Source organism: Brachyhypopomus gauderio, chromosome 20, assembly GCF_052324685.1.
Source record: "Brachyhypopomus gauderio isolate BG-103 chromosome 20, BGAUD_0.2, whole genome shotgun sequence".
In the NCBI taxonomy this organism is placed as follows: Eukaryota; Metazoa; Chordata; class Actinopteri; order Gymnotiformes; family Hypopomidae; genus Brachyhypopomus; species Brachyhypopomus gauderio.
In genome coordinates, this window is record NC_135230.1 from 9,002,022 (window position 1) to 9,026,192 (window position 24,171).

Sequence of the window (24,171 nt, forward strand, 5' to 3'; positions counted from 1 at the left end):
AGGCTGTGTGTGTTGTTCGTTTGCACTTAATTGCCTGTTCAACTACTAATTATGAATTATTGGAAGGAATATCTGAATAAAATGTGATTAGTCTGAGTTTAAAAGGCACATCCTCCAAGGAGAATTTTAATTGTTCTAAACAAAACCCATTTCAACAGCTGATGATCACAAATCTGGACACATACCTTTAAGGTCCTTTAAGGTATACAACTGGGTTCCCAGTTTTATGAAAAAAATTCATCTGAAAATAATTTACAAATTTTGACCCCATATATTTTTATATTCATAACTTTGAATTGGGGCAGTGCCAATTCTAAAATGATGTCTGTAGGCTTTGCACTACATCATCATACCTGCTTCATGCTGACAGTTCAGGGCAATATGCCAAACACAGGATGCAGTGCCTAACGTTCAAGTAGAACATGAAAGTCAAGTTGGGAGGAAAGGACAAATCCTCGATACAGCAGACTAAACTGAATTATCTCTAGTTAGGAAGTAAGGATACAATCTAGTCTTTGAGGTCTCTTTGGCATTTCCTCACTAAAGAGCATCAGATACCACATAGTCTAAAATCGTCTAAGATGGCCATCTTAGACTAGACTAGTTGAGTTAACTGCTATCCTTGTTGGGAGCATGTTTATATTTACTAAATATATAGCACTGGGCTTTGCTTTTTAACTTCCTGACTTTTAAACTGCCCGTTCCTGGAAAGCCATATACTGGAGATAAGGGCAGTTAAGTGCTTAACCAAGCTAGCAAGCTGATGAAACAGGTCATGTCGTCGCTTAAAATTTGTGGGCCATATAAGAGGCAAAAGAGTTCTCATAAATAATGAGAGACGCAAGACTCGGACCTGTAAGGGTCTTTCACAGTGAAAGTTTGTCTGATCTCAGAACTCTTAAGCACACTGAAGTTCAGGGTCACGTTACATTATTGATTGTTCATGTTCTAAAAGCTACGCGTCCTAAAAACGACCTTTCCCAAGAGGAGAGTGAAACACGAGGCTTCCAGCAGCCGAGAACTTCATGCACTGCAGCTAAATGTCCGATGTTGATGATGCAGCACAATGCTCACCATTCATCTGGTGATACTGAGAGTTTTTCATGAAAATAATTAATTGTACTGTAAACTTATTTTCATGCATCTAATGTTTTTGAGCACCTTCTGAATAGTTCAGGTATCAAGTATACCACATATACACTCGATAATTCAAACGAACGTTTGTGTCAGTCTTATAACACTTCTAACCCCCCCCCCCCCTACACTCACACACACACACACACACACACACACACACACACACACACACACACACACACACACACACACACACACACACACACACAGACAGTGCTGTTACGTGACTGACAATTGCCAAACATGTAGGTTTAGGCAAAAACCATATAGCTGTCTTTGGAAAACAATTCGGTTTCTATAGTGTGGGAGGACGCCTGTGGAGATACTCTCAGTTGTTATTGCTACTTACTAGCAGCAGTTGATTGGTTCAGAACCAGTGGTTCAGGACTGGTGGTTCAGAACTGGTGGTTCAGAACTGGGGCTTCAGAACTGGTGGTTCAGAACTGGTGGTTCAGAACTGGAGCATCAGAACTGGGGCTTCAGAACTGGTGGTTCAGAACTGGTGGTTCAGAACTGGGGCTTCAGAACTGGTGGTTATCATTAAGCACTGACACTGTGACCTGAAGAAACCCTGATTCCATCCCATTCTTCTTTTGCCAAACTATACTTGGCAGAGACACACTTGCATTATGCTCCCGGAGCACTTTCAATCATTCAGAAAGAGGCTCCCCTCTTGCATTTTACTATGCCAAGTGCTTGATTTTGTCCTTCAGCACTTTGAGTTTATTAATGATGGGGGGACGAACAGAGTTGAGCTTCCAGTGCCCTTTAGGGTTTAATTCCTTACAGTCTGAATTATGCTGGGTAATATATCGTCTTCTTTCAATGGCCCTTAGTGCCTGTCAGAGTGACCTACAGATGTTAGGACACTTTTTATTGCACAATAATAATAGTGAGCAACATGATTGTGGCCAGCTGTTATAATTCTGCTTAACATCTAATGCATTTATCATTATAGTGCCGTGGTATAGCTTGATCAGTGTGATGGCGGACAGCCATTGGGGTGGGGTATTCTACATTTCATGGAATTTGTACCGCTTCCCAGAGAAATATGGTGCAGTAAAATAGCATGTATAGCCAAGCCAAAACAACTCCCAATAACTGTGACATTCCATCATTGAACTTTTATTTTGTTCATGTGTGCAGAGTATGGTGTGAATTTAGAGTGTTATTTACCTGCTTGTGTGGTGTAGATCACACAACAAGGAAATACTTCATCACGAGCTTCACTCTTATCCAGGAGTTCTCAGTATGTGAGGAGCTGTTCTTTGTAGGTAAGGTGAGATGTTTCCAGGAAGTTCAAAGTCAGCTGCTGGTTCATGTGGTAGCTGGTTATGTGTGTGTGAAGCAGACAATGACAATGATATATAGATTAATACAGACTGTGGAACAGACAGACCGTGATATATAGATTAATACAGACTGTGGAACAGACAGACTGTGATTTATTTAATTATTTATTTTTGTGTTTTTTTTTTTCCACCCCCCCCCCCCCCCCCATCTTTGGAGGACAACTTTGTTTTTATATGTATGGATCAAATGATAACAATTCTGTATAATAAAGTATAATAGTGATAACAACAATTGGAGTTAGGTGAACCTTACAGGAGAGGAGAGAAAAGAGGGGGAGAGAAAGTAAAAAGGGAAAAGACAGAAGGGCAGAAAAAACAGCTCAAATGACCACTGCAATGGTTCACCAACTGCTGCTCCTAAATGATATAGTGATATATAGATTAATACAGACAGTGGAACAGACATGATGATATATAGATTTGTTTCCATTTTGTGTGGACTGCTGCTGTAATTTATTTTAAGTCAACACATTAACAAAAGCTTCTCAGATCGCTTCCACTAATAGATCCATTCCTGACACTTTGATAAACCGAATGGAAGTCGCTCTATGTTAAATTTGATCTCGACCAAGACTTTTTTCAGCAACAGTGAAGACAGCAGGTGGGTCTTAGAAGCCTGTGGAGTCATGTGACAACAGGAGTCAGGCCACTGTTCTGAGCCCGTGTGTGTTTATGTCTTGCAGTTATGAGGCCAGCACTGAACACGGCTGGAGAAAAATAAAGGGTGAGAACCAGAAAAATAAACTGCTGACCGTGGGGCCAGCCAGTGTGTGTGTGTGTCCTGGAATGCAATGATACACATGTGCACTTACAAACACACACACACATACACACACACACACACACACACGCACACGCACGCACGCACACGCACACACACACACACACACACGCACGCACGCACGCGCACGCACGCACGCACACATGCATGCACACATGCATGCACACATGCATGCACACACACATTTTATTTTATTTATACATTTTATTTGCTTTCTTTGATTTATTTATTTGCTATTTATATACTTCTATTTTCAACCATTTTAAAGTTATATCTTTCATGATCTGGGAGCTAAAAACACATTTCTGTAAATCCAATGATAAATTTGCAACCGAAAACCTTGTAGAAAATAGACATACACATAATTATTGCTGCGGTAGTGAAATTCACAGTTTCCATTTCTGAGAGGTCTATATTACACACCATCACACTCCTAGGCCCTGTTGTCTGTTGTTGATATCCTGCGCAGATAATGGCAGGTTGCCTTCCTTCACATATAGCCCAGTAACCTGGTCCATATAACACCACTAACTTAGACAGCCCTGACAGCCCTGTCTGCATTACTGCACCAGTTCACTGCGTTCCCAGACAGACCATGTGGTGATCAGTTTGGCCGCTGTTACAACTCAATATTTATAACCCTGGGCATACGCTCTTATCCAAGGGGACGTCCACCCTTGTCAGTATGACAGTACACGTGCTCTCTGGGGTTCAACCTACGACTTTGGACTAATAGTATGTTCTACCAGATTAGCTAAATGTTAGCAATAAGCAATGCCATCTTTGGTTTGTTTGATTGAGGGACTGTACAATATAATAACAGCATTTACTTGTTGGGTGGAGTTGATTTGAATACATTTCTCAGAGTTTTTACATTTTAGTTGGTTACATTCACCAGATCATGTGTTATATAGCTACAGTTAATTGTCAAATTACACATAACTGATGAAAGATGACATTCTGACATTACCTAAGTGACTGAATCAACCATATAATCATTCCTGTAAATTATTCCACCTTAAAGCTTTACATAAAGGAACCATGTTATAAGGAACTTAACTATTTAAGCAGCATATTTTTCATTATCCATGTAGACAAACATGTCTCAACACTTTATTCACTTAATTGGGCAATCTTTTAATTGGGCCTTGGATATTACAGTCCAGTTTAAAAAACATTTTAAAAACAAACCAGTCAAAAGTTCTTGATGCTTATTATTGACCCCTGCAGTACGGATGTAGCACTCAGGACAAGTTGTGAAGCCACAGATTAATTGCCTCTGTCTTGTTAAACATTCTGGTGAATTTTTACAAGGTTTCAAACTTTGGGTTCTTGAAGTTTTTTCCCCCATAAATCCAGCTGAGGCAATAAAATAACTGCACGAGCAGGAAAGTTTAAATCTTAAAACCCATTTCACAGAATTCATTGAGGTCCTGTGAAATGATAGGCAGGGAAGGTGTGCTTGCGCTGTTGCTTTCGCGTTGGATGCATTATTTTATACGTCACTGTAAAACTATAGATCAATTCAACATGTTGATATAATCACCGTTGCGTAAGCTGTGCACAATTCCGAGTTGCAGTTGTACATTTAGATCTAAGTTCTTGGCCAAGCTCACCCAGCCCATCCTCATCCTCACCCTCCTCGAGGTCGAGGTCAGGACTGAAACCAGATTACACTTTATCTGTCGGGGGGTGTGTCCCCTGCATGAGTGTTTGTCAATATAAAAAGAACGTGGCGATGAAATGCTATGAAATGAATTTGGAATTCGTGTTTCCTTCTCCACCCAGATTACATAAGTGTTCTGAACAACAGGGACGCATGTGCGTAACACTCAACGCAAAGCTTCAAACAGCACCGTCTGCGTCGCATTCTGGGATGTTCCAGAACCTTCACCTCATTGTGCCTTCACTGTTGCCTGGGAAACCTGCACCACGCCTTGGGGTTTTGCAGCAAGGTATTTATGCAGGACAGCTAATGGCTCTCTTTGTTGGGCAAAAGACAGATGATCTCATAATGACCACATGCATGTTCTTCAGTGTTCACTTCATCAGCTCATGGGTGTATCTTATATGTATAAATGTGTATGTGTGTGTGTGTGTGTATAAGATACTTCACACATAAAGACACAGAGCTCCTTCCTCACTCACTGTGTTGCCTGAGAGTATGAAAGTCCTGCGTGACCATGTCCCCCATGGGCTTTCAGCAAAGCAAGTGTGAGTGATTAGGTTAAAAGTTCAGAGTGAGTGAACCTGGCAACCCAGGTTCAAGAGACGAGCCAAACAACCAACAAGAATGTCAATAAACACACACTGACCTGGAGGAACTTGCGTATGTGTGTGCGTGCGAGTGTGCGCTTGCAATCCTGCCAATGTTCCTCACCACACGGGCTCGCAAAGCACATTACAATGCACACAGGGAGGCACAAAATATGCGCGCGAGTGTTTATACCGTGCGAGTGTGGGACGGAGAGCTTAGCATCACGGTGAAACCCGTGCCGTCCAACTGATGAGGTCAGTGCATGTACCAGCCCCAGTAATGCCAGATGGCTGATCCTAGATCTGCAGCGCTGACAGGGCCGCACCGCGACTCCATCAGAGTTTACCGCAGCTTTAACGCCCATTACATCACATCCCCAAGAACGCTCGCACACTGCCAAGCGATTCCCTAAAACACAATGCAGCATACCAAATGGGCCGTCACCGTCGACTGGAGAGACACACAACTAGCTGTGAAGAGCAAATGGTTAATGCATTTATATAAACAACTCACTGTAGCCAACACCTCCCAGATAAATGGCAGATGTGCACGACAGTCCAATCTTACATGGCATTTTGTAAAACGGCACGCTTTAGGATTTCTTCTCTGCGAGGTAAAAAAAAAAAAAGCTTAAGCTTGCTAACGAACGAGCCTGTTAGAGGACTGTGTAAACACTTAACGTGATGATATCCATTCGGAATCATTACGTTTCTCAAAGCCCAGAGTTATTGGGAGTGTCTGGTAAAAGTGCTTGGAGCAGACCTCTGTAAGGAATTAGCGTAGCCAACGACATGCTTGTAGGCGTGCCTGTGGGCAAAGAGGCTCCACAACGCTCAAAGAGGCGGGACAACTGTTGTTCGATTTTCATTTATACCCCATCCTATACATTCACAGTTCTGCACAGTGTAACTCAGACTCACTCAAACTCAAGAGTGTGTAGCCGGTGTCAGCGTAGTAAGCGCTAATCTCAATGGTGACGGGAGGGACTTCATGAACGAAGGTGACGCGGACATCCAGAGTGTTCAGTTCCATTATACATCAACACTCACAGTCAAAAAGACAATCCATACATACTTCTCCCATCAAGAAGAAGAATTTATGTGTAACACATATTAGTGTTGTATATTACATATTATCCCGTATGTATGATAGCAGACTGTAGTAGTACTGAGACCAGTGAGCCTATAGAGAGGAATAATCCATGTACGTAGACAGGCTTGTTCTTGGTATTCAACAATAAAACTGCTTTCATATAGTCATAAAGTCTTTGCATTGCTCTTGTGGTCTGTGGGTAACTCTAAGCTTAAATCTGCCTGGCATTTCCTGCCATGTAACTTTGATTGTAATGCATCACAGTAATTCACAGTAATTATAATGATTAGTATTATATTATTAATTCTATTAATGTAGCAGACGCTCTTATCCAGAGTGACTTACAAAGTGCTTTGAGTCTGCTCAAATGTATCCTAGATAGTAGCACATAGGTCAGAAGTTCAGAATCAGTTATATAGGTCAGAGAGGTCGGTTAAATGAATGAATTGAAGACATCAAAACTCAAAACCCAACTTTCTAGCGATGGGTGCTCCTAAACCATGTCAGCTACCAGTGATAGAAGACAGACACACCCCGGCGTTTGCATATGCTGTAGGCAGGAACCCACTTGGGAAAAACCTGCTTGTGCTTGTCCTTTGTAAACTAATTCATTAAAGTGTCCATTGCATTTTGAACCATCAGGAAACGTATACAGCCCTGTAGTCATGCTTTTGTCTGGGTGTCATCATTTTGAAGGGCTTTGATCATTAACAATAGCAACGTAAGTTCTAACTGCATGTTAAGTGGAGACAGGATCCGGTAGCGTGATGAACACAATGTCTTGGGCTTCATGGGAATCAACTCAGGAGAGAAGCTGAGGTCGTTAAGTCAGTCGCTAGTCTTAGCCGTTTGTTAACCCTTGCTAACCCTTTTTTCACGCAAGGTGGTGTCTGTGAATTCTTATGATCCTGTATATGTGAAATCCCCAGGTACTAGGTTATAGACAGTACAAACCAGCAGGACATGCTCTGTACATATAAATATGCAACAGCATTAGCAGTGTTAGCGGGAACCTTCTGAAAGTCTTCAGCCCTTAGGATGAAGTGATGCGGGATGATGGTTGAATCCCAGGGGCCGGGCCTGCGAGATGTCTGGACCTTAACATAATGGAACCCACAAGGCCGTGTTTTATAAACACCGACGACGTGCTGTTCATCAGGGCAAGTAACCAACAGCAACAGAAACAACAGAGTGAAGGAAGCAGGCGTGAGCGCGTGTGTGTGCTCGCGTCATGGACACACAGATGGGCCTGCTCGCCCCGCTTCACATCCTGGCTGGCCCAGACCGGTGACCACATGTGTCCCGGACTTTATCATCACCAGCAGTGCAACCCAGTGCATAAACCCCACAGAGTGACCCACCACATGGACGTGGGTTAGGGATGCGTGGTGTGTGTAAGGGGTTTAGTGACCTACCATATGGGCGTGGGGACAGGAACCACAGTGTGTGTATAAGGGGTTTAGTGCCATTCTATATGGGTGTGAGTGGAGAACACAGTGTCTGCGTGAAGGTGTGTCTAAAGGGTTTAGTGTGTTCCCACATGGGTGTGGGTAAAAGATGCTGTGTGTGTGTGTGTGTGTGTATGTGTGTGTGTGAAGATGTCTGTGTGTAAGGGGTTTAGTCACTTAGTGTGTGTACAAGACATAGTGTGTGTATGTGTGAAGATATTTCTATATGTACGTGGGGTTCACTGAGTTTTCACATGGATGTAGGTACAGGACACAGTGTGTGTGTGTGTGTGTGTGTGTGTGTGTGTGTGTGTGTGTGTGTGTATGAAGATGCATTCAAACTGTATGTGTAAGGGGTCTAAAACACAGCAAGAGCCACAAAGGAGTGTGGTCATGTGAGACAACTATTTCTTAATTTTATTATAGAAAATACAACACCAAATAAAAACAGGCTAGTGCTCTTATAGGATTTTTTGTTTTTAAAGGAATAAGTTCCTTTGGAAACTCTTATTGAAGGCGTCTTGGTCCTAAGCCACAATCAACTGATGCAATAATTCACCTGCTCAAAAACTAGAGTTGTGCTGAGCTGGTAAGGTGTGAAACTGCTTATTCAGTTTAAATGTGTCTTTTTTTTTTTTGCACTTTGAAATCGAAATTTATGACATCATCTTTCAGAGTTTTTAGGAGACCTCGTCCAGAGCTATTTATCACACATCCACAGTCATCTTCTGTTGATTAATCACCCATATCGCTCAGTGAAAACAGCATATTTCACACACAATGGGGGTATTGAGTGCAGTGCAAAGAGGCCGTTGTCTCCCTGCGTAGCGGCTTCCGCTGCAGTCTCTCCGTTCTGACTGTTTTTCAAGTGCAAGCCTGTTGATTGAGGTCAGATGCATTGAGAAACGATGACCCGGGCAGAACGACGGGCTGATTTTGGCTCATGAACGGGCCGCTTGTCTCCACACGCCAGCCGGGGTGGGAGCGGGAGACAAAAGCCGAGCCCGAGTGACTGTCAGGAGCGGAAAACTGTCCGGCCTTGCTGGAACTCCGCTGGAACGCCGCTGGTATTCTGCTGGTACTTCTCCGATGGTCCGAACATGCCGTCATGGCTGCGGTTGGACTCTCCGGTCATGGTGTGAAGGCTCTATGAACCTTGACCCTCGTTCCACATACAGAAAATTTTTGGTTTATCAAAGAAAAAAAAAAATTGGTTCTGGTTTATTTTGGGTCCATGTGAACAGGTGTATATTGTGTATTGCAGCACAGCATAGCTAATCTTATGTAGAATTAATATTATTTTCATAGCAACTATTTTAAAACATATCTCCATTGTAGACACATCTCTCTGGTAGACAAGTCTCCATAGTACGTCAATAGAATGGCATCAGAAGTCAGTAATCACATTTGCAAAAATGTTTGTCCCAGTGGGTGTTAACTTTGCGTATATCAGTAATCTAATTACTGCCACAACTGCTACAACTATTTCACAAAGATGATTTGAATCATTGTTCATGGCCATGGTTCGTCCTGAAACAATGCGTCATTCATGTCAGACTTTTCCATATTCATCTGCTTGGAAACAGAAAAGACTGTTAATTAAATCCCAACAACATGTTGGCGGCAGGCAGAGATTACCTCAAGATTACCTTCAAAACCCACCATGCGTTTTCCACTGTGCCCCGGTGACAGGCCGTCCAATCAGAATGCTGGTAGGACAACTGTAAGGCCCACCAAGTGGTCATGCACCAAGCAGCTGGGTGTGGTTCTATGTGCTGAGATCATTTGGCCCATCACAGGGGGCTAATACACTTGCTCAGTGGAAGAGACGGTTCAGTTTTGGTGCCGAGCAGTTCAAAACAAACCGTCGTGATGATTATAGTTATCACAGGGCTGCGGTGCGCACACATAAATCCCAACATGGCTGATGATGACTAGGGGGGAAACATGTCAGGGTAATGGCTTTCAGCTGACTGAGAGAAAGAGAGACAGAGAGAGAGACAAAGGGAGAGAGACAGAAAAGTAGACAAATGGATGGTCTCTAATACAAGAATTAGGACTGGTCTTGAGAATAATCACAAATACTAGTGGTCAATCAACATTTAAAAACTCCCTGTTCTGTAATTTTTTTGTCCTTCATGTGAATAGAGAATCCTTTCGTGAGGGTAAGCAGTCGAACCTAAACGTCTTAATGTGTGTGTGTGTGCCGGTACTACAGGAACAGTGTGTGTGCACTTGAAATACAGCTTCACCAGCTTTCATCCTGCTATGTCATGGCGATCCATGGCCACATACGTCTGCGTCATGCATACAAGAACCGTGTCTGGCTCCTGGTCTCCGTGGCACATTAAACAATCCCTCTCTGCGTTCCCTTCCAGCCCATTCGCAAAAGCATGATGCTTTTTTGTTTTTGTCCCAAAGTCACGGCTAGCTGGGAGATGGTAGTCCGTCAAAGGTCGTGACCCCATTACCTCAATAACATGGAGCCCAGAGTATATGACCACATAAAAATGATGATGTTTCATGCAGAGCGTGTCACAAGAAATTTCCACTCAAAATGAGAACTCAAAAATAATTATTCGGCGCTGTTATAGTATTCAGAACGTGTTACGTTTCCCAAGTTGGACTGTTTACCTTAAACTTACATCATCTGTCTGCAGTCACTTCAAAGCAGCCCGATTTCAGCTTCATTTGCGAAAAAAGACAAATTTGGGGCAGAACTCCCCTTTGGTCTGTGAGAGAGACTGCACCGGACAGCAGGAGTCCGGCAGTGCTGAGAGGCGGGGGAGGGGATGACGGAGGGGATTAAAGGCTTACTACACTTATATCTGCTTCAACTCGATGACTTTCCTAGGAACGCAGACCACTGGAAGACACTCGTCTCCTCTCCTCAGACTCATACCGCTTCCACCCAGTGCTACAGTAACTGAGCCCACACTTAGCTAATTAACATTTAGCTCACTTACCTCAGGTTTGTGAAGCTATACCCCCCGACTAATTTTAACGATCTACGAGTTGCTAAGTGACATCACAGAATTACAGACATGTGTGAGTAATCAGCTGTAGTCCACAGTGGAACTTCATCAATATATCTCCACTGTAGTTCACACAAGTATTAAGGCTTTTCCTGAATAAACCCTTGAGGTATTCAATATTCCTTCATGCTCCCATGAAAGAGCAATAAACTAGTCATTTTTCTTTACAGTGGCAAAGGTCTACTCAGCTATTCCCATTCAGGCCGTTAATCTCGGAGGACCTGCTGGGCCCATTTAAGCAGAAAGGAGTTGGTGGGAAAAAGGATTAATGCATGATAGAGTTTGACTTGAAAACAATGTCCCCCCCTAAGCTGAGAGCGGACTGTTTGACAACTGCCATTGCCTGACATTAAAACGTAAAGAGCTTTAGAGAAAGTAATAAAGACACAAAGGAAACATGAGAGCAAAAATTGGATTGAATGGAGTGGATGACGGGACATGTAAAAGTGATGTTCAAAAAAATATATATGGGGAGGCAGCCAAAAGTATTGAAGTATTGTCTTTCCTACCCCCTTTCTGTCTCTTCATCTGTCTGTCTGTCTCTCTCTCTCCATCTGTTTCTCTCTCTCTCTCATCTGTCTCTCTCTCTCTCCATCTGTCTGTCTGTCTGTGTCTCTCTCTCACACACACACACACAAAAATATTTAATTTTTTTTAGATTTTAGTAAATATGCCCGCTGCACTAAGTCAAAATATGCCCAAGCCAAAGCCAAAATATGTCAGTAGTAATTACAGTTGTCTGGGCAATGGCTAGTCATTTTTTTTAAAGTAATTGTACCCACACCCTTGCTCATGTGAGCAGAACTGAAATGCATTGCATTTTCGGTCAACAAACTCCTTCGCCAAAGGCATCTACTTAAAAAAATGCCAAAAGACCATACATCCAAATTTCAATGGAATTATTTACAGCTACACAAACTCGAATGGAAGTTTATGTGCTTCTGAGTCTTGCTCTGTTTCTCCAAATGGCTGTAAAACCATTAAACTTAGGTTTTAGTTTTGAAGTCCTTCGTTTAGATGTGCCAGTGCTATGTAACTATTTTCAGGTCTGAAAACATCTGCTCAGGTTAGTTTTAAAAGGTCAGACAAGTTTGGAACATGGAGCAAAGCAGGAAGAAACATTGGCTGAAGGAACTGAAAGCGTTTGAAATCCACCAGCTGAATGCAGAACCCTCATTAAAGCATTTCTCAGTATGCTCATCATACTTCTACACTTTGCTGTCCACGTCCAAACAAAAACAACTCCAATAGTTAAGCTGTGTGTGCTCCCTAGGCCCGAGTTTACACCAGACAGAGTTTGTGACATCCTGTATTTGTTCTTATGGCTAAACCCTCAGACTCCACCAGAGATCTGATTAGAAGATCCAGGTCTCCTGTTTCGTGAGCAGAAGGTCAGCTACCACTGAAAGTCTCAGAGCTGGATCACCTCCAGCTGCTGTGGAGCTGCAAACCCTATGCAAACGTCGTACTCTGTCAAAAATGACAAAGCGCAGATTCCTGTCTGCTCCCGACTAAGGGGGGGGGGGGGGGGGTCACTGAGTCGTACATCCCATCTGTCTGCCTGTCCTGATCACTTAGATGATAGACCATAAAGCAAAACAAATCAGAACAAAGTGAAGCAAATCAAAACAACAGGTATGAATATTAAGTCATAAATGCTAAAAAGAGAAGATTGAATGGACTGAAAATATATAAACTAGCAGACTAAGTGTTTAAATTGTTGTTTTTTTCTAATTTGTATTTCAAATGAAACTACACTGCTCTCTGTATGTGTAGATACATAGCGCATACATCATATCATTTTGGGATAACACCTCAGCAAGTCTACAAGAGAGCTGAGAATATCAGATGGATTTTCTAGTTGAGTTTGTACACTTCTTTAAGAAAATTGTCCAGTAGTTTCACCAGGCTGTTCAGTTTTTACATTCTTCCCCAGCTAATATAACATGCAAGTAAACATGGCCATTGTATATTATACCGTGTTATATTTATGACGCTGCTCCTCCTGATTGGCCGATTAAACATTCTGGAACCCTAACCCTAACATTCTGGAACCCTAACCCAATCAAAGTGGAGCAGAACCCACAAACTTACATTTTATAAAATTTTCTTTTCTTTTTTTAAATTTACATTATGAGAGACTGTCCTGTGTGTTCCTCTAGTGAATCTGAAGGGATCACAACAGATTCCAGGCTGCATCTGTGATGGTGTAATACAGCTTCTTGCCAGCTGAGACATAAATAGAAGCTGTCGGGTTAAATGACAAATGTTCGTGCCTTTGCAGTTTGCCAGGGTCATATCAGGTCATATCAGGACCACTGCCCGCACATGTCTCTACAGACAGTTCATGCATTTCTATCACTATGATGAACAAACAGTCAGGTTACATGTCAGCTGACAGAACGCACACTTAAAGGGGAGCTCCGTGTGAAACGTGACAGCTTGGAGAGACATCAGAAACTGAATTTGGAGAAAGAGCAGTGAAAAAATGGTCACATGACTTGGTGAATCAGGGTTATGAAAGTGAATGGTGCAGTCAGTTTATAAAAATGCTAACATCCACAAGACTGGACATGAAAGAGTTAGTTGAGTGTTAACATTCTGGGCCCAATGTTAGTCACGGGAACCGATTTGACTTGGAAAAGATCTGGCCCTTTGGATGCTTGTTTTACATCGTCAGGCCTTTTCTAACATGTTTGACATCATTTTAATTTCAGTTATTTCAGATAGGAAGGGGGGAGAAATCCCCCCTGAAGAATGTTTTCAAGACTCAACACATTGCACAAGGCCACTTGTAGGAGACGGAATTCTTTGGCTGCTTTAAAACTGTTAATACTAATGCACTTAATACTAATGCAGTTATCATAGTATGCTAGGAAATATGTCATTTGTGTCCACTGTGAACATTTTAAACAGTCAACTTGACTTCCTGTTTCTTCCTGCTTGCTTCCCAAGCTGCCACTAGATCCAGTGTTCTGCATGACCTCTGTGTGGCTCTAGAGCATTTGAGCTGATTATCTAGTCTAGACCAATGATTCGTCTCCTAGGGCTCTAGAAAAATGGATGACCAATCACTCGGCACATTCCATAGAATGATATGAAACGTCTATCATCCATGGCCTGATCTGATTTATGATATACCCAACTATGACAGTCCAGATCATAACGGAAAATATATGTGGGAGAAAATCTGGCCAAGTATGCTGTGCTATCACAATGATCTGATCCCGGAGTTTTACGTTCCCATCAGGATGGGTTGGTCTCCACGTCCAGGCTGGGTGTAATTTCCAGACTTCAAAGGACTCCTGCGTTTGTATCCGGCTCCACTCCCTCGTTCACAGAGCCATTAGGGGACATCCAAGAGACGAGCGTCCAACTTTCCAAAGACGAACACCCGCACGGAAGAATCCTGTCTAGTGTGAACATCTAGTCATTGTAGTTTCTCCTCACACTTTCAATGGGTGCCAAAGTTTCCCAAAGTTGTGTTAAAAAATGGTTCAGTTCTTTTATTTTGTTACTTTTAAATGGAGACTTAACAATTTGGAGTTAAAATGTCTAATAAATGGTTAAATCAGTAATTCTGCAAGTCGGTCTTGGTTTGAGGCTGAGGTGATTTGCTACATCTGTGTTTGGTCTCTCCGTGGTGCATTGCTTATAATAATTACTGTTGTTTATTTCTCCTAGAGAAAAATGTATCAAGTTTGACTTCATGGTTTGCATTTTTAGCATATCAGCATAAATGCCAGGATACAGCACTTGGATAACTTTAAAACTTTAGCTATCACTACATTGTTTTGGAGCAACTGGAGGGTGGGTCTGTATTTTCATACGGAGTGTTTATGATCGAGGCATTTGAAGGCACAGGCCCCATTTTAAACCCTTCAACGTGCATTCCTGAGAGCTTATAAAAGAGTAGGTGTTTTCAAAGACAAAACGAGTGAATTGCCATTCTGAATAATTCATATCATCCCTAAGATCTGCTCTTTACACTGGTACCTCCACAAATGTTACTGCTCTCATACATCACCAATTAACCAATTAAATACTCCATAGTATAAATATTCTATTGAGAGAATTGCAGGGTTGCCAACTTTTCAAGATCGCTTGGAGTGAGATTTGAACCTGGAGGGGGTGGCGAATGTAAATTGTTGACAGGGGGGGCGGGGGGGTGGCGAACGTAAATTGTTACCGGGGGGGGGGGGGGGGGGTGTAAAATGGTCACAAATTAAGTGTTATATTGTGATATTGCAATCGATCGATCGATGATGGTTGGCGCCAGAGCGAACTAGTAACTCATTGAATCATAGATGTGGATCAGAGGTAAATAAACTAGATTTTTTTTTCGGCGTGAGAAATCGGAAGTGTGGCATGAGAGCATGTGAAAATGGTCAGATGCGTGTGTCTCACGCTCAGTGCAGTGCTTGCCGCTATGGTGAACATAACCTCCATAGCTAAATGTGGACTTGTCCTTAAAGCATTTACAGGTGTTAATAGAGGAAGCTACAATAACACCAGGCAGCTAAGCAAAAAATTCTAGGTTAAGTAATTCCACCAGTTAAAAATGGCTCCGTCCGAAATGCCGTTCCCTCCTAATCAGTTCGCCAAAGCAGTATGAGATTAAAGGTAGTATATGCGAGTACATAGTATGCATTAAACAGTAAGCAGGCCCGTAGCCAGCATTGTGATGGGGGGGATCTTTTTCCCCCAAAAGTGGAGTGGGGGGGGGGGGGGGGGGGGGGGGGTTATGTCTTATGCTGCGCCTATAGCGATCGATCACCAGTGGTTGGCGCCAGAGCGAACTAGTAACTCAGTGGGTTTTCCATCCACCGAGTTTTTGCGCATTTTGAAAATGCGCATGAAAAAAGCTGGATGGAAAAAGACCAAATATTGCAAAAAGATGTTTACGCTAGGAGGAGGTGGAAAAGTTAGACTGTCGCATCGCCAAAATTCGGAAAAACTGGATGGAAAAGGGTTTTTCGCATAAACGATGACGTATCATGCCTCAAGTCAAGTGGTTCTGTACATGATCGCGATGTAAAGATGGCAAATGCATACAAAAACAGTTCTGGAGAGAGCAAAAATTGAATTTAACTTCTCCATGTAAAGAAAAGAAAAAGAAAAAAATGTTTCACAACCTCAACGTGCAAAAATGCGTAACTGCCAGATGGACGTAAAACCACTATTGTTTGGCGTCCTCTCACGTGATCTAAAGTTTATTCGCATAACTGTAATGAATGGAAACAAGGCTTAATTCACATTTTTTCTGCCGAAACTTGGAAATTGCGCATTATTTTTTCGAAAGGTTTGGATGGAAACCCGAATCATAGATGTAGATCGAAGATAAATAAACTAGATTTTTTTCAGCGTGAGAAATCGGATGTATGGCGTGTGAGCGTGTGAAAACGGTCAAATGCGCGTGTCTCACGCTCATTGCGTGAGAGTTGGCAACACTGTTAAGTTTGTTGTGAGTCTGTTGTTGCTGTCCTTATTTGTTTGTCTGTATATTCACCGGAGATTAACAATTCATTCATTGAATAGCCTACCTATCTTGAGGGGCATGTGTGTACGGAGAGAGGGTGCGGGTGCGGTGGCGGGGGGGGGGGGGATCGAACGAACCCTTCGATCCCCCCTGGCTACGGGCCTGGTAAGTGAAAAGTACCCAGATGGCTTACTGAATTGGGAGCCATTTTGAAGTATGCAATTGCAGCACACTTTCCTATCCCATGATTCAAATGGAGCATTTAACTTTGATCGTGTGACGTCATCATAGGTAAAATGGCGGACGTAGTATGAATACTGCCCAGTCGCCTACTAAAACTAAAAGAACGTAGGCTATTGCGTTAACGGCTGAGCAGAAAGTACTGCCCTGAAATCTAGTGCGTACTGCTTAAGTACGGCGTTTCGGACTGAGCCCAAGAGACTGAAGCTAATCTCTGTGGAGTTGCTGATTAATGGATCAGTCATTGTCATTGACAATTGAGTTTCTGGCATCCTCCTGTCAAGATCTCGTCCCACATAATCTTAGTGGCAGGGCTTGCACCAAAGTAACTGCACGCATACATATAACTTCCAAATGCAGCATCTTGTAGTTTTTATCGTTATTGGTTTAACATTGGGGAACAGTCTGTTCACCATATTCCTATGCCAGCATATCCATGTTCTTCATGCCTAAGTGCTTTTTAAACATTGTTGATGCAAGTGCTTAATGACGTCTCTCAAAACCTCAAGATTTTTGTCCAAAGCTCCAAGCCATGAGGATCGTCTCCTGGCAAGGAAGAACGTATTTCCAGCTGAAACGTCACTGGACAGCCAGAGTGCTTTGGTGGTCCTTGTCTCTTCAGTTATGGCAGCAAGGTTTCTTGGCTATGCAGCGATTTAATGTAAAGATAATTCCCATGTTGGAGGACTTTGCACACTGGGAACGCGCCGTGGATGCTACGCGGCTGTGATTAGCAGTCGGGCGTGAAGTTCCGCTTTGTTTTGGGGAGGGAAAAAAAGGGCATGTCAAAATCCGTGGATGAAACGGGATACGTCTGGAATGCCGCACGAGACAAGGCAAGACAGCAGCCCCTGTGCCTTCATTGTGCGGATTCCCCCGCCCGGCCCTGTGCCAAAACCGTACGCTATGGGCTCGTCGGAGCAGCCAAGATGAGTGAGAATGGATAATTTGCACAGGTATTTTGTTGGCTGTAATTGGCTGAAATATATCAAAATGGTTGTTTTTTACAGTCCTGGCAGACGTCTTGGCATTTGCGTGATCCGAAGCTATGTGTGATATTGTGATAGCGCTTAAATACCTGAAAAGCAAAATCCAACCCTTTGATTGTTGACTCCTGAGGACACCTTTCGTAGGAACACCTGGAGTGTTTGGTTGAGGTTGTTAAAAACATTTCACCGAAAAATGTACTCTCTCCCGACCTTATGGGTGGGGAACGGAATCATATGTAGACACGTTTGTTAAGTGGCACGATGGATAACAATACACCCACTGAAATAACAAAAGGGGGGGCCTTTGGTGTTATTTGAGGAGTGCCTGAAAGCCGTCACGCTGAGGTCCCCGATCCAGGGCAGGCGTGAAGTAAATGCGTAAGGCAAACGTCCTAGCGACCATGGCCAGGATGACCGGTGAGCTCTCGGTGACCCATGCAGAGGAAGTGGAGCTGTTGGTGGGATTGAGAAAACCAGCACGGGAATTTCCCTGCACCGAGGCAGCACGGTGCCGTTGAGAGGAGCTTCTCCTCCTGTCTGACCGACAGAGGCCACTTAACCCACCCAACCTTCCTCCTGAAACCCAGGTGGCGGTGCTGACGGGCCGGAGGGGAGTGGAAGCAGACGCCCCAAAAGACACCAGTCTTGTGGAATGCGTCTCCCCGTGCGCGGGTGTTTTACCGAAAGATATAAGAGCGTTGCTTTCGAGCTTATAAGTGGAGGTGTGGAGGTGAGGGAGGGCGAGGGAGAATGATTAAAGACCAAAGAGACGGAGCAGACGGAGAGACAGAGAGACGAGGGCTTCCCTGATGAACGGCAGCAGAGCCAGAGAGCTGACCGCGCTCCCACGCTGTGCTCCACCACATCAAGTATGTTCCTTATTATTTAAAAATCCAGTCTCCTATATGTGAAACGGCCCACACACGCACCCATGACCTACTGTTCCTGCCTTCACGTGTGAATTTCAAGCTTCTCTCTCTCTCTCTCTCTCTCTCTCTCTCTCTCTCCCCCTTACACACACACACACACACACACACACACACACACACACACACACACACACACACACACACACACACAGGAGTGCCTTCCTCTCTTTCACCACTCCTATGTACTTTGGCTAACAGCGCGCTACTTTTGGACTTGGGCCGGTCCGACCTCAGCCCCATCACACTGGACGCTGCATTTAAACTGAAAGCCGCTGATGAATCACCTCTGACCCAAGCACCTCTCCGTCTTTGTGAGCAGGGAGCTATGCTTTCATCCCTGCAAAAACACAAAAACATTTGTATATTCTCAAATACACCTCGGCATGTCTACTTAATAGCCCTGCCATGTCTCCCTTCTCTTTGTGCCCTCAGTGTTTAACTGTAGATGTCATTTCCACAACAAAGTAAATAAAACGACACACGGTCTTTGATGAGATCTTTACTCTGATCTCACACTTGCTGGAAAATGAGTCCACTGGTGGTGAAATCAGCTCTTGCATCAAACGTATGGCAAATGCGCAGGAAGTGACTCCACACATGCTATTTTAAGTCCCGCATAAACCGCACCAGCTTTGCACAACACCTGGACTCTGTCAAATGGCCCTCTCCCTTTCTCCGCCACACACGGGTCAGAGTAGAGGTTACTGCACTTTCTGTCTTCATTCCTAAGACAAACCGCCTGGAGCCACACCCCTCTCTACAGGTAGCCAATCAGGATGTAGGCTGACGGATCATGTGACTGTGTGCTTTGTAAACACTCTGGAAAGGGGGTCATGTTGGCGTGCTTCATCCATCCTCACAGCAGCTGAAAAACACCATTTAGTGGAGAGAGAGAGAGAGAGAGAGAGAGAGAGAAGAAGTTACTGTAAACACATTAATAACCTGAAAGTCCTTTACACTTGAAAGGTGTTGTCATCGTAGCTTAAATACTGCAACTTCTGTTTTTTAGGGACCAAAGGTCAGTGGCTATACTGTGTGTGTGTGTGTGTGTGTGTGTGTGTGTGTGTGTGTGTGGGGGGGGGGGGTTGTGGGTATGGCTCACTGTTTAATGAGATCCAGTTCAATGTCTGTTTAAGTGTATAAGCTTGGCATGGAATGTGAGTTTAACAAACTGCAGACACTCGGGGGTATCCGCATTCTCACACCCTGTCGCTAACACACTTCATATGACGGGACAAACAGTAAGAGGCACCCATCTGTGATTTTTAAAGGATGCCTATCCTCTAAACTGTGTAGCCTATAGGCTACTAATCACTTTGAAGGAAGTGCAAACTCTGACCTATTTATGTTAAGCTTTACAAACCTGATTAAAATTAATTTCCTATCATGAAAAGTGCTAGATGTTTTTTTAGTTCAAATATGTAGGAACACTTATATTAATACTCTTCTGTTAATAATGCCCTTCAACACTGAGAGACTTTAATGTAAATACGCTAATGCTTAAACAGCTGAACTTTCTGTGGGTTATGCTAATGCTAATATGTTAATAAGTGAAGGCTAGTTTATCTCGTTGTAGGGATGTTGTAGTCCATGGATCAGACAACCAGCAACCCAAGTCCTCTTTTTAGGTTTGGACAGTGACCGAAGGCGGTCAGACATTGAGGCCCTTTAAAGGGTTAATTTGCTGGCAGTCTTGACACGACTTCCTCTCCTTGACTGTATAGCATGACATGCTGGCTGTCGTCCACGGATACCATTCCCGAGGAAACGGGCTGGGTGGTGCATGTGAGTGAAACAATCGCCAAGACCTTCCCAGGAAGAGCTGCCCATCCCAGGGCACCACGGCTGGGGTGGGAGGGGTTGAGAGGCGAAGAGATCCAGGACCGGATTTGAGTTTCACTTTTATTTTCTTGATCTCATGCCAAAACTGTTCTACATAAAGGTCCTGATTTCTCTTTATATCCATAGTCTTGATATGTCTTAGGCTACATATTACATTAATGCCACCATTCGGGTTCTACTGGAGGATCTCAGAATTCTTACAGTACTTATACCAAACACTGTATGCAGCTGTTTCTTTGAGAGAAAACATCTTCTAGATATTTTGCCCAGAAACTGACCAGACTTGTATTCACAGTTCAAGGAGTATGTCTGCATTGGGAAACATCTACAGCTATTAAATGTACAAAAAAAGCCCCAAGAGGCCTTGCAAAAGGCAAACGCTTCAAAAGAATGAAAGTTATTATAAAATTCAAAGGTCAAAGGAACACTGCAGTGGTACATCTCAAACACACAATACACAGGACACTTTACAAGTGTTCCATTGTTTTTTGTCAGATGTTTGATTTTAGACTTACAGACTAGGCCAAAATTTACCCACTAATGACTTACACGGGGCATAATTCCAGGACGTTGTTATTATTATTATTTTTACACTGCTTGTATCTCTAAAACAGATTTTTGTTAAGGACACATTTTAACATTTGAAGAACTCAAGGTACTTTATTTTACACTGCTCTGTATTCTAAATGAAATATGTTTACAGCTAGGCTCCGGAGTGTTCCTTTAACCTTCAGATATTATAAATCCATTTTATTTTCCTAAAGCTGCTGCATTTTATGAGGACATGGAAGAGTTTGTTTCACAAACCAGACACATTTCCCAAGAATTAGATCAAATATGTAGACAAGTCTATTCCCTGGGCTGTTTACCACATCTGTTTGGAATGAAAGCTATCCCTGAACTGCTAATAACAACAAGGAAAGTCATTACATGATGTTCAGAGGTAATCTACTCTAATCCTCCGAGACAAGCCCTACGAAGCCTGTCCCGGCGTTGTCCTGTTAACTAAAGGCGTGTCGCTTGTTCAGGAGCCGGGGGTTGCTGGCTTGCATTGCTGCGTCTTGCCTGGGTATGGGGTAGAATCAGGGTTAGGTGTTATGTTGTCGTGCAGAGGTTTAACCTCAAAAGCTGACCGCCTGTACTCTGTCTGCATGCAGTTCTCTGTCTGCAACTGTCTGCGTGTCATCCTCAAACGTCAGCCACCCTGACGGTGGATTAGTGAAGTATGTCATGGGTGAACCCTTCCACTGGGAGGTTAAGTGGAGGTGTCCCGTTGTCTGAAGGAATGCCTTTAATGGCTTTCTCCAGGCATGAGTCTACTGACCCGTCTCTGTGCTCCTGTTCTTGGTCTAGCCAGTAGTTGTGGAGATGTGGGGGAATAGATGTACTGTAGTGTGTCCAAGATCACGTCCATTTCTATTTTGGTTAAAGCCAGTATTGCAGTCACATGAATGAACTTTGAACTAAGAGTAAAAAAAGGACTTTGATTCAGTCTCACCTGATTGTAGTCTGCCAATGCTGAGCTCAGAGTGTGCCATGTGCTAGCAATAATCAACATTCTGAACAATGCAATATTTTTTCTTGCTTAAAAGTGATTGTTACAAAAGAACTTTTCAGGTCAACGTAGATCACTATTTAGATGAGCTGCAGACGCAACACACTGCACCATTTACATAAACTACCGACTGTATTCTAAAAGGAGCAGGTAACTGAAGCTTCTGTTCTCCATATGGAACATGGAGTAATAAACTACTGGGGAAATCCAGAGGTATGGTTGATTTTAAAGGACACTAGTACATTTGACAATCATGCAAATCATGCAAATCCTTCTTTGCACATGCCAGGGGATGTGTGGAATGGAGGAGCTATGCTATCACTATTACTATCACTATCACTATTACTATCACTATCACTGTTATTGTACCTTGAATGATAAACCTATGGAGGTTCGCCAACTGCCATCACACTGGACTCCTTCCCTGAAAATCAATTGACCTCCCGCTCGTTTCCATAAAGGTTTCTGTCAACAATCCATCTGGCATTTTCCTCCTCTACGCTTTTCTGTGTGAGAACCTCACACAGGATCTTCGCTGGGTGAAGATTACCACACTTGGGAAGTTTTGAACACTAAGCCTCTGATTTGCTACACTGGCATAAATGTGAGCTGCATGTGAGCTGTATGTGAGCTATGTGTGAACTGTGTGTGAGCTGTGTGTGAGCTGTGTGTGAGCTGCATGTGAGCTGTGTCTGAGCTGTGTGTGAGCTGTGTGTGTGCTGCATGTGAGCTGTGTGTGAGCTGTGTGTGAGCTGCATGTGAGCTGTGTGTGAGCTGTGTGTGTGCTGCATGTGAGCTGTATGTGAGCTGCGTGTGAGCTGTGTGTGAGCTGTGTGTGAGCTGCATGTGAGCTGTGTGTGTGCTGCATGTGAGCTGTGTGTGAGCTGTGTGTGAGCTGCATGTGAGCTGTGTGTGAGCTGCATGTGAGCTGTGTGTGTGCTGCATGTGAGCTGTGTGTGAGCTGCATGTGAGCTGTGTGTGTGCTGCATGTGAGCTGTGTGTGAGCTGCATGTGAGCTGTGTGTGAGCTGTGTGTGAGTTGCATGTGAGCTGTGTGTGAGCTGCATGTGAGCTGTATGTGAGCTGTGTGTGAGCTGTATGTGAGCTGTGTGTGAGCTGCATGTGAGGTGCGTGTGTGCTGCATGTGAGCTGTGTGAGCTGCATGTGAGCTGTATGTGAGCTGTGTGTGAGTTGCATGTGAGCTGTGTGTGAGCTGCATGTGAGCTGTATGTGAGCTGTGTGTGAGCTGTATGTGAGCTGTGTGTGAGCTGCGTGTGAGGTGCGTGTGAACTGTGTGTGAGCTGTGTGTGAGCTGTGTGTGAGTTGTGTGTGAGCTGTGTGTGAGCTGCATGTGAGCTGTATGTGAGCTGTGTGTGAGTTGCATGTGAGTTGCGTGAGCTGTGTGTGAGCTGCATGTGAGCTGTGTGTGAGCTGCGTGTGAGCTGCATGTGAGCTGTATGTGAGGTGTGTGTGAGCTGTGTGTAAGGGGTGTGTGAGCTGTGTGTAAGGGGTGTGTGAGCTGTATGTGAGGTGTGTGTGTGAGGTGTGTGTGAGCTGTGTGTGAGCTGTGTGTAAGGGGTGTGTGAGCTGTATGTGAGGTGTGTGTGAGGGGTGTGTGAGCTGTGTGTGAGCTGTGTGTAAGGGGTGTGTGAGCTGTATGTGAGGTGTGTGTGAGGGGTGTGTGAGCTGTATGTGAGGTGTGTGTGAGGTGTGTGTGAGGTGTGTGCAGTGATGGCTAAGTTACCTTGAAAAAGTAACTTAGTTACGTTACTTATTACTTGATTTTAAAAGTAACTACGTTAGATTACAAGTTACTTTAGTAGTTACATTCAGCAGCAAAAATAATTTTTCCAATACTCACTTTATTGGAAGTGCATTTTTAACAGTAACAATGTATTGAAGCAGACAGAAACTGCTTAATCCAAAAATCCCGAGGAGGGAAACTTTATTGATAACGCAACCCTGGAGCGCGCAGGCCCCGCCCACCCCCAGTGTCACTTAAAGGGCAAGACTCGCCGTGAGGAGTAGTAGTTAGG

General features: G+C 43.6%; 1 long non-coding RNA gene across 1 annotated transcript in view; it reads left to right on the forward strand.

Moving 5' to 3' along the window:
- LOC143484311 (uncharacterized) overlaps positions 1-24,171 on the forward strand; it is a 42,002-nt gene that overhangs the window by 10,134 nt on the left and 7,697 nt on the right. The window contains exons 3-4 of the long non-coding RNA XR_013122600.1: positions 3,173-3,213; positions 5,059-5,225. This is a non-coding gene — a long non-coding RNA (uncharacterized LOC143484311). The remainder of the gene's footprint in view (positions 1-3,172; positions 3,214-5,058; positions 5,226-24,171) is intronic.